A 21,941-nucleotide genomic window follows, 5' to 3' on the forward strand; every position below is an offset into this window, starting at 1 on the left:
TGTCATAAAAATGTGCATTGATTAATGTGAGTAGTTACCAGATGTTTTATGTTTTTGCATGGAGGATCAGATGGATCAACAAAGTAAATCAATCATACTAGGTTGAATGCATATGGGGTGTAGATGATATAGTTAGGGTTTATTGTGTGTTGTTTTTATTTTACATAGATTGAAATCTGAACTTCAAATTTTTTTATTTTTTTTAACCCTAATTACGAAATGGTGCATGTCTATTTTAGTGGCACATGTCTATTCTTGTTGTGCATCCATACCTTTTCTTCTACACATGTCTCAAATTGTGTGTTTGCTTCTTATGGGTTCATATCTACATTTCATTACTCTATTCCTGTGCATATATTATTTGCAAAGTTTCTCATCCACAACATAATACACTTATGCTTTTGTTGTTCAAAAATGGGTAGGTGATTCAAATACCCATAAGCCTTGTGGTTCTTTTCATGCTGTCATAATCAACTTCTGAGCCTACTCAATGTGTTAGTAAATTGGATGTTCAAACCAAACCTAGTATGGTCATAGTCCTATTGGGCTTATTTATGTTGGTAATGCCAATATGACTTGAAGAGTGTGTTGTGTGGATTGAGAGGCTTGTGGTTATTGTTTAAGTGCTCTCTCAAGTCCTTGTTTAGTGATTCTTATGTATAAACTAACACTTTTCAAATTTCTTCAAATTTCTCTAGTTGTCAATCAAAACATGTTAGGAAAGTATAATTTTAGGAAAAATTTATCATCTCCTGACATAGTTGGTGAGATAAAATCTAAATTTTCTACCCAATCCCAAGGATCTAAAGTGTTCTCTTTGCAGGAGGGAATATTTGAGATTAGACCAGCATACACAACACCCCTCTACTTTAGATTCAAAGTAGACATGCTCAAAAATAATGCCAAGTGAAATGAAGCTAGGATAAATTTGAAATCTCTAGGGGTTTCTTCTGTCATAGTATGCTCCTTTGTTTTTTTCTATGGGAAATCATAGAAACTTACTAAAATTCATCAATTTTCTAGATGCCCCCTTGTATGAATCTACATATGTGATATGAAAAGATTCTAGATTGATTAGAGAATCCATTTCCTCCAAGGTATAATTGGACTTTCCTTTGGATTTATAAGGCAACAAAGGTGTAGAAGCCTTTTCCTTGTTCCACTCTCCATTTACAAAAGAAAGTTCATTTTGATTACTATAAACATGATTAGCATTAGGATGAAACATTGATGCTTCTTTAAAAATAGACCTACATTATTATTTCACCTCATCAAAATATTTGTAAGTGGGCTTGCAATTGTTATAGTTTGATGGATCATACGATTCAACACTTGCTTCAAAAACCCTAGGATAAGACCTAGAAGGGTAAAACCTATCTATATAGGATGTTAACAAGGAAGAAAATGTTACAACCCATGCCCAAAACCTAAAGAGAGTTTGGCAATGCTTCCCCACATTTTACTCAAATTCATATAAATCTGCATTTGCAATTAGGTATCAAAGATAGAGGCTCTCATTTTCTTAATATCTTGAGGTTAGAGATAGTAAATACCATTTCTTTATTTTCCCCAAGATTACAAATTTGTATTCACTAAAAAATTGGTTGATGGTAAAGTTATAATATAGTTAAACTCTTGTTTGGACACTATTATTTTACCCATTTATATACTATAAGTAGGAATATTCTATGAAATCAGAGTAATCTTTGTAGCATCTTTATTTTTCTGTAAATTATAGTCTAAGTAGAAATATTATCTTTCCTATATATAATTTACTATCTCAAGGAAAACTTTCAAATTTAATTAGTCTTGGTTTTTCTCATTATATATGCATATATGTACTATATGTATACCTTATATGAAGTAATTTCCTAAATGTATTAAGGACCCCACAAATTAGTTCTCATTAATATGCACTTACTCATTCACAAATGGATATATTTTAGTATTTGTAAATGAATGCCCATGAGATAAGCAAACCATTAATTAGTAGTGAACTATTTTACATTGCATGGATCTAATATCTCATACTATACAGAAATAGGGGATAAAATGTCCTCTAAATTCTTGATCTTGATTCAAATCAAGAAACCTTAGTTTAGATCATACCCCTATATTAAAATATCATTCATTCTCCTGTTTACTCTTAGTAGTGAAGTTTGTACTTGGATATTTAAGTAGAAATTGGTTGCAACACTTAGAATTTTAATGGCTATTTTTTTATGACTACTTATGCTTGGAACGCAACTATTTTTTTCCTATAGATGAAGAATTTGATCTTAGCTATATCAATATTGGTTCTAAATATATATGCAAAGGGTACTACTTGGAAATTTAATTATTTGTAACTATTTTCCCCTACATCAACAAAGATATAGCTAATAGAATTATAGCAATAACCTAAAAGATGGGGAGATATTGAATGATATTGTTGCCCAATTTTTTATTAGAATCTATCCATGAATCCCTCAGTTGTTCCCATAGAATGTGCTCTAATTTTTTTGGGGTAGTTCTTTATAAATCATACATAGGGAAGTAATTTGATGGATTTGATGTTTCCTAGAACTTTCTGAAAGAATGTCCAAAGACAATGCTATAACGTATGAAGAAAGTGCTTGGAATGTAAAAGTTTGTTACAAATGATCAAGGATAATGATTACTTTGAAGGATATCCTTAATATAAAAGCTTATAAAGTGACCTATATGTGTTTTCACTAGAAATCAGAATTGAGAGGCACAAAGTATCCTTAGCTTTTCAAATAGGAAGTTTTAGATAGTCTAGAGAAGATATATGTTGTAGAGTGATGGAGACACTATCTTAAAGGTAGAGGTACATGATACTTTCATGGTAAGAGCATGAAATAAGATTACATTGAAGAGAATAAGTTGAGTTCCTACATAAAGATATAAGATTACAAGATACTTTCAATTTCCTCAAACCTAAACCCTTCGCCTTGGTTCTTTTAAACAAAGGAACTCACAATTACCAAAGAAAAATGATAATAGCAATAAAAATAATGAGAAAATAAATGAATATCTACCAAGAAAATATTTCCATTCAATAGAAAGCATTGTCAGATTCTCTTAAACAATTTCCTTTTCCTATGAAAAAAATTAAAGTTCATACTAAAAACATATGTGTTATTTATAACTAGAACTTAAACTAGATTTTAATAATTGAATTAAAAAAAATGAACATGATCTTGCCTCCTACAAAGAAGAGAAGTTGGTGGACACAAAAAACCTCTGTGAAACTTGCACGCCATGCGCACCCATAGGACCCTTGGGAACACTAGTCTATCAATCTTGATGCTTGTTGTTGCTCGTCATTTTATTGCATTGGATATCTAATATAAGATGAAGTTCAATACCTTATTCATGTCTACATGTCAGTGCATTCACTTTATTATTGTAGCTAACTAAGCATTAATTAACAAAAAAATTATAGTGCTTGTTTTGTGTCTTGTTCCTAGGGTTGCATACCTTATTCATGTCTACTTGTTGGTGCATTTACTTTATCATTGTAGTTAACAAAACATTAATTACCAAAAAAAATTACTGTGGTTGTTTTTTCATTTTGTTCTTGAAGGTGTTTTGGCAAGGCCTGACATCTATAAACTTCCTCTTCATATTTTCCACACAAATTTGTTGATAGCCTTGTTCAAATTTTTACAATCCTCTTTTACAATACATGCATAAGTTCATTCCAATGTCTTCGGAAAATGAGATCCAAAAAACTCATAAATCTACTCATGTAATTGATATATATCTGCCCTAACCTCTTCTAAATTCCACCCTTCATGCGCACAAATAATCCTACACATGCTGCTCAAAAATCTTCTGTAGTATATACTCAAATTTTTCCCTTAAATCTACCCTTATTCTTCTCTTAAAAAAGGAATAATATTCAATGAATTTTTGTACAAATGAACTCCAATCATCCTCTATTTATACGCCTTTAAATGCAATTTTTTACCAATAGTTATGCCTTTTCAAAGATGTTGGCCAGAAAACACTTATTAACAAAATCTATTTGCCCAAAACTGGGCACTTCTCACTAGGAGGTCATCCCAATAGTAGTGGAGCACCAAAAATTATGATATTTTCCTTCACTCAAGGACATCATCATACATAATGACCAATAATAAAATTAATGAAAAATAATTTCATGCCCTTATATAAGAGAAACTCCAATAGAAGATTCTCCAAAAATAATTTTCCTTATAGCCGCTTGGACATGGATTAGCCTATGTAGATGAACACATCTTCTATTTGAATATGAAAATCGGCATGTTACTAACTTTGATTTACACATATGATTGGCCCTTTGACATCAATCATAATAATCCAATGGTAGCCATGCATAAACAAATGAAATTTGTTATTATCGAAGAAAAGAAGAAAGCCACTTGAGAAAATATTCCTCTTCAAAGAGCCATTGAAATAACTAAACTAGTGAGAGAAGGATAGAAGGAGAACTCAATGTGACCTCCCAAGGAATATTTTTGTCACACAAGTACAATAGATAATCTCATATTATTCCTATGAATATTTATCCAAAGGATTAAACATGAAATGGTAACATGGTATTGCTTACCACCACTCACAACCCTTCTTTTCTATCTTGGTTTTTGGCTCTATCCTATGATTTGGATTGCTACCGCTTGATGGAATAATACTATTAGTTGACTATTTTAGCTTTTGACTTCATTGAAGACTCTTATAAGTTTGTAATTTTTTTTCCTAGTTGTTGTTGATTTTGACCAATGGATTTGGCACTAACCCTTGTTTTAGTTTCCCTCTAATTGTGTGGACCCTTGTCTTATTTCTATTGCTCTACACTAGCATGTGGTTGTCTCATTTTTTGTGTCCTCTGAGAGTGTTGCTTGAAAGATTGTCTGATTGTTTGATTGTATAGAAAATAAATCTAGATTCTTATTCTTCTCCCAAGGTGATCCTTTGATAATAGAGGAGAAATCAATCTAAATTTGTTTCTTATGTCCCATGTTGGATGCTTCTTGTGTAACTGCCCACTTTTGATGTGGGTTATGAACTCTGATGCTAGTATGTTGTTACACTGCCATTTATTATAGAGTAGATATAATAAGTATCTCTAAATATACTTTAAGGATCTCTAAACATGAGTAAAGCAGTATTACATAACATAGATCTGAGCTCAAAATTCATGATGTTTTCCACTCTGGAGAAAGAGGGGAACTTGATATACTTGTAACACACCCCATCAGAAGAGATCCATTGGATTTTTTTTGTTGTGGTTTGACTCTCCTGGTGTAGCACTAAGCTAGGCTTCCAGGCGCTAGGCTATTTGCTCTTGTTGGTGGTTCTAGACCTCTTGAATGCTCTAGATAATTGTCTATCAAATTTTGGTTGAAGGAGCTATGCTTGGGCTATCAAGTCTTATGTAAAGTTTGTCCTATTTTGTGGTGATAACATGGACTTCTATTAGTGTAGAAGTTTGGTCTATAAATTCTTAGAGTCTCTAGTGCCTCTAAGATTTACACAATTGGATGACTAATTCTTGGAAGTCCCTAATGTTTAGTGACATTGAGTTATACCTATGTGAGTTGTGTTTGGGTTTTCCTTCCTCATCTTCATTTCACTTTTGTGAGTTTTTTTGCCTAAGGCCATTGGAAATTCCCTTTGCTAGTTCCTAAAATTGGATGGATCTAGTACAATTTTGGGCTATTCTATGTTTGTATTCTAGTTGAAATGGAGATCTCTCCACTTCAATCATGGTTGATGAGAGGTCATGAGTGAAGCATTGAATATGAGGGTTTTCCATTTTGTTGTAGGAATTGCATCTCTATAGGATACATGCCTAATGATTTCCATTTTGTGTTGGATAGGTGTTATCACTTGATGGAGGGCCATGAAAAATGACCATTCGATAATTAGAGCTTTTGATTATATTTTAGATTTTCCTTTTGAGGACTTGTTTTCTGATGAAGAAGAAACCCTTTTTTATTATATCTATGCTTCTCATGCTAATGGTCTAAGCTATACTTCTATCGCTTCCATTCTTGTCACAATTTTGGATGTTAGACTGTATTTCAGGTGCGATGCTCACTAGCCTTGTTGCCTATGTTGTTAAAGTTACTGCTCCCACTTCTATTTTAAGAAAAATTCTACTGATAATGCTAACTCTTAAATAATCACTCTTGGGCCTTGTTGATAGGTTGTAGTGGGGTTTCCTTTGTTGCAATCCTAACAATAGCGTTGCTTAGACTATTGTCCAAGTGCATAGGAAGAGGTTTTTTTCATTATGTTGTTGATGCCCTATGTTTATGCTTTCATCCCTTGTTTGTGTAAAGGTTAACAACCCCTTGTTTTGGATGTTATAGAAAAACAACATATCAATATCATCCTTTTAGATTGAACAATACTAGATGAGTAATGATACTATATTGACAAATACAAGAAGCCAAGACTGCAATATACACTCATTTGATGAAGCAAATAAAATCCTTCCAACAATAATTAGTCAGAACTATAAAGTGAATTTTTAGGATTGAATAAACACAATTGGAATTGTGTGTAATTACCTTATGGTCTTATAGAAGCATATAGAAGGAAGCAACTAAATTAACATTTCTAATTATTGTAATTATGTTATGGTCTTATAGAAGCATATCCAAAGAAGCAACTGAATTAACATTTCCAATTATGGTATGTCGCTAACGCTATCATTTGTACCAAAAATCATAAAATGGAACTTATGTGGAGCATTTGTGTACCTTGCCTAACCTCTCACCATCATCGTCATTCATATGGAACTTATGTGGAAACATTTGTAAACCATGCTTAACTAAATTGAACATCTCTAGATGTACTAGCAATAGTGTCATTTGGATTGAAGTCATCAATACAATATCACTAAGACTTCCATCTTTCAACAAGTTTGACATTAATGACAACCAAATCCATCTTGTGCTATGTTGTCCCTTTTCATCATTGGTGACAATAAGAAAACAAATCTCTCTCCTTTTGACATCAATGAGAGACAAAAAAATTGAAGGGTATATTGTTCCTGAAAAAACACATAAAAATTAAAAATTCACAAGGAAAAAAATATCTTGAAAAAGACACATTAGAAATTTAACACAATGACCAATACTGAGAAAAACCAAGAACATAAAATCTTCAATAATCCCTCATTGTTGACCCCCCCAACATCACTCAAATTATTAGAAGCTTTCACATCAACCTATTTTCTTCACTAGGTATTTATGTTCTTCTATAGAACTATAATCCTATGTGTTTGCATAATTTCGCAACATATCCATTTTTGTTGTAGTGATAAATCATCAAAAAATCCTGTAATCTTCCTCCATTTACTCTATTATTGCTTCCAACATTCTTGTTTATCTTGCATCACTTTGTCTCCAGGTAATTTTATAGCTATAGAAAATGTACATTGAAAGTTTTAGCATTTTTGACAAACTGTTCATCTATAAATCCACTACCTTTTGTCTTATTTACACTCAACTACTATATTTCTTTACTTTATAGGAAAATGTTTCATATTAATTATTGACTTCTCATCCTACTTCTATAAAAAAAAATGACCTTAACTATTGCACAATAAATATTTACCAAAGAAATTTGAGCGATACTTGGTTTTCACAGAAGGGTGTTTTTTACTTATTTTCTAATTCTATCAAAAAACTCACATGCCTTATCTATGCTTCCATTTTTCAAACATGTCTACCATGACAATTGTGACTACAACATCTAACAAAAATTCTTTATGCTTTAATGCATGTCGACATAGCTTATTCCAAATCTCTCGTTTTGGCGTAGGCATCAATAATGCTGGCAAAGGTTGTGTGATTTAGCTTTATACCTTCCAATTGCATTTTCTTGAATATAAAGACACATGTTAAATATGTGTTTAAACATATATAAACACATAGTTTTCTTTGCAAATTGAGCAGCTTTCTTTCTTAGTTTCAATGGTGTGAGCTCTTTCCTTGCCTCTTGGTCTACGGACTGTAGAACTTTGAGCTCAATGGGTAGCCCATGGCAATCCCAACTAGGCACATAGTGCACCTTATACCCTTAAGCAACATATCTTTGTTGATAAAATCTTTCAGTATTTTGTTCAAGGCATGCCCAATATGCAAATCTCTATTGGCATAAGGGGGACCATTGTGAAGAGTAAAAATATCCCTCTTGTTCTTGTTTGCAACCCTATTTAATATCTATATCTCATCCCACAACTTCTATATTTCTAGTTCATGTGTTATTGAATTGGCTTTGAGGGTGAAGCTTGTCTGAGCTAAGTCAATTGTATGCTTGTTTCTTCATACTTTCGTATAGCTTCTATGTTGATTTATGCTAATTGGAAATGACTCAACATATGATTATCCATTAATTTGACAACACTTGATATTGAACTCATTGTTTTACGTCTCTGCAAGGCTAAGGAGAATAATAAATTGTTGCTCCTTTTCTTTCGTCTGCCACTGTTAATCACTGGTGCAAGTTAATCTCCAATATATATATATACAAACTATCTCCCATAAGTATATATGCCTATATATGTATACATATGTAGATATAAATCATTCATATGCTCTCCTCTATATATGTATATTTCTATTTCTAACCAATGCTAGAAGTGTAAGGTTCTAAATAGTTTTATGGATTCCTATTTTGAGAATAGGTGACTTGTCCGATATTTGTTTTAGGGGGGTAAGACCTATTAACCCCTTACCCCCCTTCTTTTCATTGCCATGGAATATTGTTTTTTTACTATAAGTTATTCAAGGATTGCAACATTTACCTCCAGTGTCCACCATTTCTTTAACCAGACCAGAGATCTCCTCAAAATTTTGTCGCTCTAATTTCTTCTTACATTAATATTTGTAACCCTCTTAGTCGCTGTTATTTGTAATCCCCAATATGTTGGGAAGGGAATCTGGCTAAGATAGATTTTGATCCAACCTTGTATTTTTTGTTGGAGGTTCTTCTATCATAAATCCTCCCTCTGAATAAAAGGAGGTATGCCTTCTTAAAGACCCTTATAAAGAGCATCTGTAATGTATACAAGACTCCGGTCCCAAGCTATATCAGGGGTTTTCTTTGCCTTGCTCTTTTTCCCCTAGTTCCTGCAGTTGAATAGGGAAAAACTTTTGTAAAATCTTCTAATAATATAATATAAAGTCTTGATTAGTATTGTATATTAATGAATTTTATATCATATTAATGAATTTTATGTGATTGTATTGATTGAATTTTATAGTTCATAAATGGATGAATGAAATGAATGAAGTATGTAATTAGATGTTAATGGGGAATTTAGATTGATGTTACGGGGAGGGGGGTGAGGCCATATGAGCTTCCACTTTCATGTGGTTGGCCTTGTTAAGTAGATAATATTAAAGTATTCTCAAAATGAAGTGAAACTCAAACTAACATACCTTATTTCCTTTATTATTAATGTTTTTTTAGTTGTTCTTTTAATTTTGTATGAAATAGAAATAATCATCTTCATCTTCAATTGGCTCTAAGGGTGAAGCTTGTTTGAGGTCAGTCAACCGTATGCTAAACTTGACACATATTTTTGTTCCAATAAGTTATTGTTTCCTACTTGGGTTCTATCTAAAATTTGCTAAATCTTTAGGCTCTCATGCATATGTATAGAGGACATTGTGAACAAGGATGGTTTGGATAAGTACTACTTCTTATTCATAATGGATGATTGAAAGGTTTATGAAAGTGGAATGATGCTTTTCTCTTTGGTTTGGAGCATGGTAAGTAAGTAACATCATTTAATTCACATTGCAGGGCATATGGTAGTGGAAAAGAAGACAGTCCTTTGTTTGATGTCCCTAGATTTTAAAATGCACCCATGAAACTTTTACGATATGCTTCATTTGTTGATTGCCTAGTGTGTATAATAATAACCTAGTTTAGTGATTTGTAATTTGTTTGTGCAAATCTTCAGCATATTATTATTCTATAGAACAAAATTGACCTGATCTAGGAGAGTGTAGCAAACAACCAACATGAGGCAATTCAAAAATTTATTCAAGTAAGTTGAAATTCATTCTATGCATTTTAAATATATTTAATCTCAATTCTAAATGCATTGATGATTGTTATTTGTTTTTCCTTGTGACTCTAAGGTGTTGTAAATTTTTTGGTTCTATTAGGGTACCATTGTTGATGGAGCTCTAGTTGTACCAATATCTACACAACTAAAGTACAACATTGATGTTATATGTGAATACATAACAAAGAAGATTCCTATTCCTAAACATAATTCAGGTTTCTTTGTCATTAATAGGTTCTCTAATATTTTCCTATTGTTTTTAATATCAATAGTTCCTAATTTGATTTGCCAATCTTTTTTGTCCTCCAATCATAACGATATTATGTTTGTACGCTTCTTCCATGATAAGACATGAGTGTTCATCTAAGCTCTTAACAATTGCCACATTTTCATCACCCAAGACATCCAAACCAGCAAAATCCCCACTTTCTTTAGTATATCATCTATAGGAGATGATACTAGAAGCTTATATTTCATGCCAGTCAAAAAACTTCTTGGCCATGGTTTGGGGTAGTATGAACCAGCCCTGTTCTAGATTCTGTCATTATGTACTCTCCACCCACAACAAAAAGGCATTCCCTATTTTCTAAGGGATGGATATAACTACAATTTTCAAGATTTAAACCACAAAATGTTCCCAACACATCAAGCTCAAGTACCCCCCACTTCAATTCTAGAGTACTAACTAAATCTACTATAACAACAATATGTCGGCTGCTTTTAAAAAAAAGGCTGACATATGATTTTTTTCTTACCTATTGCATAAAGAAGCTGACCATTGACTGCAACAGCAACATTTGTAGGAAATCTCCATGGTGTTGTAGTCTAGATAGCCAAACCAAACTGGGTAGAAGTCCTTTGAGAAAATTAGGAGTTATGTCTGCTATATTAACCACTTTGAAAATAACATAAACACTTCTTGATATGTATCCCTCTAGATACTCCAACTCAGCCTCGGCCAAATCCATGCTAGATGAGGGACTCCAATTTGCCCAAATACTTCAATCTATGCAGCTTCATATATACTCTGGAGCAAGTGTCAAATAGGGGGACCAGGCACATGGTGCACCTTATACCCTTCAAGTAGCTTATATCACTAATACATTTGGTACCAAATGTATTAGTGTATTTGTTGATAAATTCTTTCAGTATCTTGTTCAACACATGCCCAATATAAAAATTTCCATTGGCATAAGGGGGACCATCATGAAGAGTAAAAAAATCCCCCATGTTCTTGTTTGTAACCCTATTTAATATCTATTTCTCATCCCACAACTTCTATATTTCTATTTCATGTGTTGTTGAATTGGCTCTAAGGGTGAAGCTGTTTGAGGTACGTCAATCGTATGCTTGTACTCATTTTCATATTTAGTTTTTCTTTGAGATGTTTTATGTGTTGCTACCATGACAAAAACCTTTTCTCCAAATGAAAAAGTTGAGCAAGGCCTATCAAAAACTAAAAGAAGAAATGGGTATTGTCTTTTGCAGCAAATAGATGCATTGCCAAATCACTTGAAATTGGGGATGGATGTAGAGTTGTGTTTAAGAAAAACCTGCAAAGAAGAAAGTTCAAGGCTAGAAGAAGTAGCCAAAAAACTATTTCCTCCTATGGATGTACATGTAATAGTTAAAGAGGATGTAATGCTACCCCTAATTGGACATTGAAGAATTTCCCAGTCCATAGCCCTTAAATAAACAATGTTGACCAAGTTGAGACTAGAAACCTTATTCAACATGTTTTCACTTATTTTTCCACTTCGGCTTCTACATCAGCACTCACATAGAGGATAGGAGCCCACAACAAAGATGAATATTGTTAGTTTGTGGTGCAATTTAATCAGTGAGGAAGAGGAGTTCTTAATCCATTTTTTGGGCATCCTGCAACCATAACTTGCAAAGAGACCACATTTCTTTGAGGCATTCTATAAAATAGTTCACATGCCTTACCTATGATTTGACATTTTGCATGCATCCTCCACTCTCTCATCCTAATGATGGATTACAGAGAGTGATCTAAAACAATGATGTTAAAAAAACACACACAATCAAATCCAAAATGAATTTTCATTACAAATGGATTGTGGAAATCTAATATTGTTAATTTTGCATGCATGTCTACCAAGACAATCACAACTTAAAAATATATATAATCTCATCAAATCTATTATGTGTGTGTGTGTGTGTGTGTTTAAGTTGTGATTGTCCTAGTAGACATGCATGCAAAATTAACAATATTAGATTTCCATAATCCATTTGTAATGCAAGTTCATTTTGGATTTGATTGTGTGTGATTTTTAGCATCATTATTTTGGATCACTCTCTGTAATCCATCATCAGGATGAGAGAGTGCAAGATGCATGCAAAACTTCAAATTATAGGGGCAAGGCATGTGAACTATTTTATAGAATGCCTAAAAAAATAGACCAATACTTTGAAGTTTTCGACCAAGCAGTGGTCAAAATTTTGACCAATTCCTGGAAGTTTTTGACCAAGCATTGGTTGAAATTTTGACCAATGCCTAGAAGTTTTCCACCAAGTATTGGTCAAATTTTCAACCAATGCTTGGTAGTTTTCAACCAAACATTGGTCAAAATTTTGACCAATGCCTGGTAGAAATTGCACTAGAGCTCTGGAAAGTTTTTGACCAACTAGTAAGTTGGTGGAAATTTTGACGAGAAAAAATTTGAAAAATTGGTTGGTCCAAATTGCAACCAACCTAGGTTGAAATTTTGACCAATATTGATCAAAAAATGAGGTCAAATGTACTAGTGCCATAAAGAGCTTTCTTCAATCTATACACCTTGTGTTCTTCACCCAAAACATCATAACTAGGTGATTGCTCCACATAAACCTCTTCTTTTGACACACCATTCAAGAAGGTGGACTTCATATCCATTTGATAAACCTTCGATTTGTGTTGGGCTCCAATTGCTATGACAACATGCATGATTTCAATTCTTGCAACCAAGGCATATGTCTCATCATAATCTCTGCCATACTACTGCTTATACCCCTTGACCACTAAATATGCCTTATGCATATCTATTTTTCCTTTAGCATTGCACTTGGTCTTGTAAACCCATTTTACTCCAATTACTTGCTTCTTGGGAGGCAAGGTAGTTAACTCCCATGTCTCATTTCTCTCAATAGCATCTATTCCCTCATACATGGCATTGCACCATTTTTTTCCTTCATAGCTTCTTCAAAGTAAATTGGATCACTATGAGAAAATAATGCAAAATTAACACTCTCATTATAATCTTCCTCATACCTTTCATCTTGGTATATCTCCCTTAGACTCTTAGTCTTTCTTGGCAATAGGGAGGTGAGAGTGGGATCTGAATTTTCAATATTGCTACTGAAACTATTTTGCATACTAGCTTAGGGTTGTCTTGAAGTACTTGAGCTATCACTCAGCTTGTAAGGGGTTGCTTGCCTTTTTCCCTTTTTCTACAATCATCAATATTTGTTGCTTCATCATCTTTCTCATCACCAATGTCTTCCTCTTCCTCATCAATACTTGGCACATTGCTTGAAATGCTTGAAGATACATCAACCGAGCCATCCCATGACTGATTTTCAAGAAACTCCACATCTCTTGAAATGATAATCTTCTTGGTGATTGGATCATATAGCCTATAAGCTTTTGATTCTAAGCCATAACCCATGAAGATAAACTTCACACCTTTTTCATCTAGCTTTTGCCTTTGTTCCTTAGGCACATGTGCATATGCTATACATCTAAACACTCTCAAGTGTTCCACTGTATATTTTTTCTTTGACCAAACCTCAAGAGGAATCTTGTCATGAACTGACTTTGTGGGACACCTATTTATCAAATATACTATTGTTTCTATAACTTCTCCCTAATATTTAGTTAGGAGCCCTTTTTATTTCATAATTCTTCTAGCCATTTTAACAATGGTCCTATTTTTCCTCTCAGCCACTCCATTTTGTTGCGGAGTATAACTGGTTGTAAGTTCTTTCTTTATGCCATTCTGACTACAAAAATTTACAAACAAATTGGAGATATACTCCCCTCCTCTATCTAGTCTAAGGACCTTAACATGGTGTACACATTCTTTTTCAGCCAGGGCTTTAAATTCAACAAATCTATCAAATGCTTCATATATTCTTTTCAAAAAATACACCCATGTCCTATGACTAAAATCATCTATGAATGTCATAAAATAAGTACTCTCCCCAATAGAACTAGTTTGCATAGGGCCTACTAAATTAGAATGCACCAACTCTAATGGTGCTCTAGCCCTTCTAGAATTTCTAAAATTAAGGGGAAGCCTATGTTGCTTACCCAAAATGCAAGCCTCACACTTGTCATATAAATCTACTATGCTTGGAAAACCATCTACCATTCTTTTCTTGGACAACAAATTTAAACCAGCAAAGCCAAGATTTACATACTTTAGATGCCAAATCTTGGAGGGGTCTTCAATTATGATCCTAAGAGCTGATTGTTGATGTATGGTTGTACATGCATACTTGGGAGGTCCAACACTAACTTGAGAAGAGAAGCATGTCTCTATCCTCAAAGGGAACATGTGGTTCTTTGTCATTTGGATTGCTGCAAGTAATCTAATACTCTCATCCTTCTCATGAATGACACACTTGTCATTTTCTATTAGCACCTTGTATCCACTTTGAATGAATTTTCCAACACTCATCAAGTTGTGCTTCATACCAGGGGCAAAATACACATTTTATATTTCATTCTTCTCACTTTTCTTGGTACGGACCATGATTGATCCTTTTCCCACTATGGGAATGGTTCCATTATTTCCCATCTTAATTTCAAACTTGAAAGTCTTATCAATGAAATAAAATAAAATTTAATTACCACTCATGTAGTTGCTACAACCTTTGTCCAAATACCACACTTTAGGGCTTCTCTCTTCACCAATGTGACACATGATGAAGGTTGTGTGATTTTTTTCATTTCCCATGTTTACATCGATCACATTTGCATTTTTCTTTGACTAATCACTTTGCTTTTTCCATTGTTCACTAGCATAACACCCATACTTATGATAGTAGTAGCATTGAACATTGCTCCTATTGGAGTTGTAATTCTTCTTATCTCCTCTAGAGCTATTTTGAGAGGTTCTTGCTCCCTCTTGGTTGCTTGCTCATCTTGAGCTTTTTGCACCAACATTCCTTTGACCATTCCTTCCATGACCTCTAGTTCTTGAGCCTCTACCAAAGCCATTTCTTCCTCCCCCTCTACCTCTTGAATTCTCTTGAGCCTTGAAAGATTGCTCTTGGGAAGTTGATGTTGATCTATTTATTTGGTGCTCATGGGTTTGGAGAATACCCATCAACTCATCCATTGTCAGAGTGGTGAGGTCCTGCTTCCTCAATGGTCATCACAAAGTTGTTATATTGCTGAGGTAAACTCCTCAGTATCATTTCCACAATCCTCTACTCTTCATAATCTTCTCCATTTGATTTAAGCTAGTTTATCAAAGTGGAGATTCATGAGCTAAACTTTGCAATAGGTTTGTTTTCCTTCATTTGAAGGTTCTCAAATTCCCTTTTGATCAGTTGTAGTTTCACTACTTTGACCTTATCAGTCCCCTTGAAGTTTGTCTCAAGGATATCCCATGCTTCATTTGCATAATTTGTTGTTGCAGTCTTGGGGAAGATCATCTCTATCATTGTTGCCTCAATCAGACTTAATGCCTTAGCGTCCTTTATCCTTGACTCTTTCAACTAAGTCTTTTTATTTTTGGTGAGGGCAGCATACTGAGTTGGGTTTGTCACAACATTGAACCCATTAACCACAAACTTCCACAAATCATTAGCTACCATTATGGTTTTCATCTTCTTTTCCCAAATATCATAATTTCGTCCATTAAAGGATGGTGGTTGCTACCATATCTTTCTTGCATCTCCTATAATGTCTCCTACACAATAAAATTAAATACCCAAAAAAATAAATGCCCAAACTCACAAGGATGTAGGACCAATTAGCTCTGATACTATGTAAAATATTTCAAAACAGGGGGATAACCTATGTAAAAACCCCACATGACTTGGCAAATGAAGGACCAAATCACTCAGTCATTAAAGAAACTACTCAGCACAAGCACAAAACCAAGAGCATGATGAATAAAGTTAACACCTATCATGGTAGCATGTTAAGCCATGTGAAAAACAAAAAGTGCATTCCACAACAAGAACAGAGCACTGCTCTATTTTGCTTGTGACCAAGCACATAGTGGAATTAAAAAGGAAGGAGACAACACAAATGCAATAGGTAGGAAGTATGCAAGATTGATTGCTTGCTTTCTATTAACCAGAAATGAACTATTATAAATCTAGAATGTAAAAAGAAAAACTAAATACAACTATTGTACATAAAATAAGCTTATAACAAGTATAGCTACATAAAAAAAAAAGGCCTGTAGCAATCACTACTTCAACAGGACAAACTCTCACAGGTGTTGCTACACACAATACTCAAAACATTTTATGTTATTGCTGCTACTACTACAAAAAATGACTCTATATGAGAATGAATGGTTGAATGAATAGTGGAATGAATGACATTCCCTCTCTTTTGTCTTCCTGCTATCCACACAAAATTTCCCCTCTTTTTCAAATTTGAACTCACCTACCATAGTTAATGCATATGACTGTTGGAGCTAGAAACATGGGATGCTAGGTTGGTAGGTGGGCACAAGACAACTAAAAATATATTAAATATTCCAATAAGAATAACGACTGGTTATGTCACATGAAAACCACAAGTGTGTCAAATTGGGGTGTTTAAAGTGTGTCATTTTTACCTCACAATTATGTGATTTATACCTTCTAAATGCAACATTCAATCTAGTGATGCAGTGATTTAATATTTAATTTTTAATTTTATATTATAATTGTCTCATTCTAATATATACTTACACTAAATTAGATAGCAAATGTGGAAAAATAGAATGTGACTACACCCAATGGGCATGTCACTACATCAACATGAAAAGTTTTGCTTTAATTCTAGTTTATGGCCATCTTTAAACATCACACTCCAAGGAAGAAATTAAGCTTGGAAAGATAAGTCAATTTTGATTATTTAACACTTTTTGCTTAAGAATCAAGACTTAATGTGTGATATTTAAGCTGTCCAATGTATAGTAAAGGTTCAATTTTAGATTTGGAGACCTGCAACGACAACATAAGCCAAATACAAAAGCCAATTATTACAATATATAAATCCCTAATGTGTGCAAGAGAGAAGACAATTTTTTTTTTAAAATACAAATATCAAATGAAATCAATAAACTCAAACATGCAAGCCATCATGAATTATCTCTTCTTTTTCCTTTTTGATGCAAAATTTGGGCTCTCAACTATTTTGCTCACTCAATTTGAGTGCATAAGAACTCAAAATTTGTGGTTACCAAATGATGAGAAATGAATCTCATTTATACAAAAATGTGTCTAGGCTTCAATCATAATCCATGACTAATGAAATTGGCTAAAATTTATTGTGTTGTTGATGGGATAGTGAACTTATTGTGATTGTTCGGATAAGTGATTAGATTGAAGAGTAAAGTGAAACTGCGTGACTAAATTCATTAACTCCTTAACTCAATTAATGAGGAGTGAATTGGACCTTATTAGGCAGTCGATTGAATAGATTAGGAGGATGACTGATTTGATAGAATAGAAAGCTAAATTGATTGAATAGTCAGTCAAAGTGACTAAATAGTTAGCAAAAAGCTAATTGATCAATTAACAGATTTGATTGGGCAATTAGACTAATTGTTAGTATTAATTAAGAGTCAATAAAATCATAGGAAGGGATTATTTAAAAGCATGAGGGAAACTTATGGGAACTCACATATGGGTTGAGCTTTTCCATCGACAAATTCTAAGGATATATCACAATAAGGTCGTAAATCCTAGTTTGTGGCTTGCCGATTCATTTGGTAAAATCATGTAAATGAATAGAAGCTATAATGAATCATCATATGGTGTTTACCAATACGATTCTTATATGACCCAAGTTTTTAGAAAAAATATTCAATAAATCTTTTCCTCTTTGAATTCCTCTATGATTTTTTTCAATCATTTGAATATTATTGTCTTCCTCATCACTCATTGTATACATAGTCTGATCTAATCTATTGAAAATATTTGTTCCAACATCCTTATTACTGAAAAACCTGAATTATAAAACATAATATCAAGTTATGATGTTCAAATAAGTAATATTGATGTATTCTATTTAAAATTTGACATACATGTAGACATTCTTCAACCATGCCCTGTGCATGTGCCAAATAAATTGGTTTCCTCATTTGGCATGTGTGCAAGGCATGGTTGAAGAATGTCCACAAGTAAGTCAAATTTTAATTTTAATACACCAATATTACTTATTTGAACATCATAACTTGATATTATGCTTTATAATTAAGGCTTGTGAGTAATAAGGACATTAGAACAAATATTTTTAATAGATTGGGTCAAATTATGTATGCAATGTCTGATGAGGAAGACATTACCACTCAAATGATATAAAAAATTCACAGATAAATTCAAAGAGGAGAAGAGATTTATTGAATATATTCAAAAAACTTGGTGTCATCATGAGTGTCATATTGGTGAAGATCATATGATAATTCATTATAGTTTTATTCATTTACATAAGTTTCCAATGTGGACCACAAATTTTAGAAACTTTTCTCACTCAAATTAAGAGACCAATGCTTCAATAGAATCATACCATTGCTACATTGAGAATCATTATTTAAGTGATCGTTCTAGGAAATGTACAAGAAGAATGTATTGGCTTATACGTATACTTCTTCACAGAGTAGAGTCATTCTATAAGAATAAAACATTTTTGCAGTTATCCAATTTTCTAACAAACTTCAAAAAGGAAGGATATTACATAAGTGCACTAGAAAGGTCAAAATAATACTAGATGAAAATTGTTATCCATATGATCACTTCCATAATGTGTATAAGATAAGAAGCCAAGAAATTCCAACAAAATGGCATGTTGTTAGAAAATCTAGACGTAATTTGTCAGTGGGTAGAAAAAGGAAACACATGCAAACATGTATTGAACATTTTAGATCTAAAGAAAAATAAAATAAATGAAAAAGATCAAACTGTAGGTAAGTTTTAGTTAAAACTTAAGTTTAGTTTTAAAACTTTTCATAATTATAATATTTATTCTCAAAAGTAATTGACTAAATTTTATTGAGTTACTGAAAGTGTTGCTCTACTAGCTAATGGTGACCATGGTGATAGAGGGGGTCCTAATCTTCAAAACATCATTGCTAGTAATGTCTACATTATCTATACAATTAAACATTAAATAATTTGATGGTTCTCAAAATTCATTATTTCTTATTTCAAATATGGATAGTTGTGCTCAATTTGAAGATCAAGATGTTCTTGGACTTACCATTAGCAAAGACTAAATAATAGGTAAATTTTGACATTACCATTTTAAAATAAAATGTTTATTATATTAAATATTTTTTTGACTTACTTATATTTGTTTCTAATCCAAATGACATGTTTGATGCTTCAAATAAAAACTTTCAAAATTTTATTGATTATTTGAGTTCATTGCTCCAAAATTTACCAACTAGAGCAAATAAAAAAAATATTTGAGTGAATGTGTTTAGAGATTTAGAAATATTTCAATGCATATCCAACTTCCTCTTCTAAATTTCTAGCAATCACTAGGTTAGAAAAATTTCCTATGAGACAACTATCACCATGGTTCACTCCAAGAAAAATGTGCAAATGTCATTCTACTCATTAAAGGTATAAAGCTATTTCTCAAAACTTAAGTGAAAGAGTTGAGCGTAAAACTTTTCAATTCCCCTACATGGGATGTAGAAATATAAAGACAAGGAAGGGCATTAATTGCTTAGGGATGGCAATACAAAAAGAAAGTCTTATTATCATGCAACAAAAAAATGAGTACATTCATTCAAAAATATATTAGTATTTTTTAGAAGTATGGCTTGTTTCTATTTCATATATTAGCCATATGTTGTTGCACATTTTTATGATCAAGGGGTTGCTCCACGATGTCAATTTCCTTTTTCTATTGATCTAAACCAAACAATATCAGGTGAAATACATGTCATATATGGTATCTTTTAACTATTGACTTTCTTTATTATTGTTTATAGAAAAATACGTAATCATGAAGATCCAACAAAAAAATTCTACAATTCAAACAAACTAGATACAATTGGTGGAGATCAAGCTTATGTGCTTAATGTTACCCCTACACAAACATTTCAACAAACCATTTCAAGTAATTAAAATTTTAAATATTTATATATTTATTTCATAATTTGTCTTTACACTTGAACATGTTATCTAAGATTATCATAGTTATGTGTTATGTTAGCTAAGTTGATCACACTTAAATGTGTATGTTATTGCAATTTTTAACGATTAAAAAAGAAATGAAGAGCATATGTTACTCTTTTGTTTGGATCTTAACCAAATATCAACAATAATGGATGGAATGCAAATTGAATATGGTAAGGAAATTAGAAAAAACAAAAAATATTGTTAACTTTTAATTTCTATTTGATTCATCTAATTTGACATCTCAAATTCATGTGTTATTATAGATTTAAATGACAAAGAAGAAGAACATATGTTTCATTACTCTATTGTTTTCAAGCATACACCAATGGATGATGCAATGTAAAATGTAGATGGTAAGAAATTATAAATTGAACTTAAATCATTTTTTAGTATTCAAATTATATATCAATTTTATCTGAGTTGACTTGATAAATGTACATGTTATTGTAGCCTTCTTTGCTCATCAAAATAGCTAGGTATTTTATTTTCATCTTAATTGAACAACATCAACAGTAGGAAATGTAATGTGAGCTAGAGATGGTAAGAACATTATAAAATGAAATTCTATCAATTTTGAGTTATTTTTTTATAAACTAATTTTGTAACCAGCTCCTTATGTTTGCAAGTGTGGGTGATACCATAATGGAGGGTCATGGTCAATAGCTTTTTTGATAATCACTATATACACATATTATTGTAATGGGTTATCTATTGAGTTTTATATATATATATATATATATATATATGAGATGGACAAGTATCATACTTATGGAGAATTATCTACTTTTATTATGAGATTTTAATGTTTTTATGATATAATCAAGTTATTTCATTTGGGTCACGTAAGTGGTATATGTTGATTGAAATTATTTTTGATATTTCACATGTTATGTGTTGTGTAAATATTTAATGATTTGTATGACAATGAAGTATCATTTCCTTAAATTTATGTAGAGGGTAGCTCTACATAGTATTAATTTATAATTCATTGAAGATGATAGTTTCTTTTCAAACAACACATTTTATCTAGCACATTATTAACCACATTTCTTCTTGTAGTGAGATCATTAACATATCTACCATGAGTAAGTAACCTCTAATCTAACTACGCCCAAATAAAACTTGTCCATCATCAAAAATTCACTACAAGCAATTTCCATAAAGGGAATGTTCCTCAAGAGTAGGGATAATAATAGGCAATTCAGAAGTGTTTTTTACAAAATAGATGTGTTTCTTTCAAACTATTCCACACCTAACCTCATCTACAATATCAAAATCCCTGGTTGAGTCATAAAGGAAAGCAATGGCAACACTAATTGAAGTCCTACAAATGTCCTAAAAATATGTAGAGGCAAGAAAAATATCATTTGAATCCACTACTAGAGATCAACATGAGATCTATGTTACCCTTTTTAAACAGACGTAATTTTGAGATAATCAATATTACTATAAATACCAATCCAATAAAATTTTAAAATAAATCTTTTATGAATGTGCA

This window comes from Cupressus sempervirens, chromosome 11 (assembly GCF_028749045.1).
Source record: "Cupressus sempervirens isolate cs-2001-9-10 chromosome 11, ASM2874904v1, whole genome shotgun sequence".
Taxonomy (NCBI): Eukaryota; Viridiplantae; Streptophyta; class Pinopsida; order Cupressales; family Cupressaceae; genus Cupressus; species Cupressus sempervirens.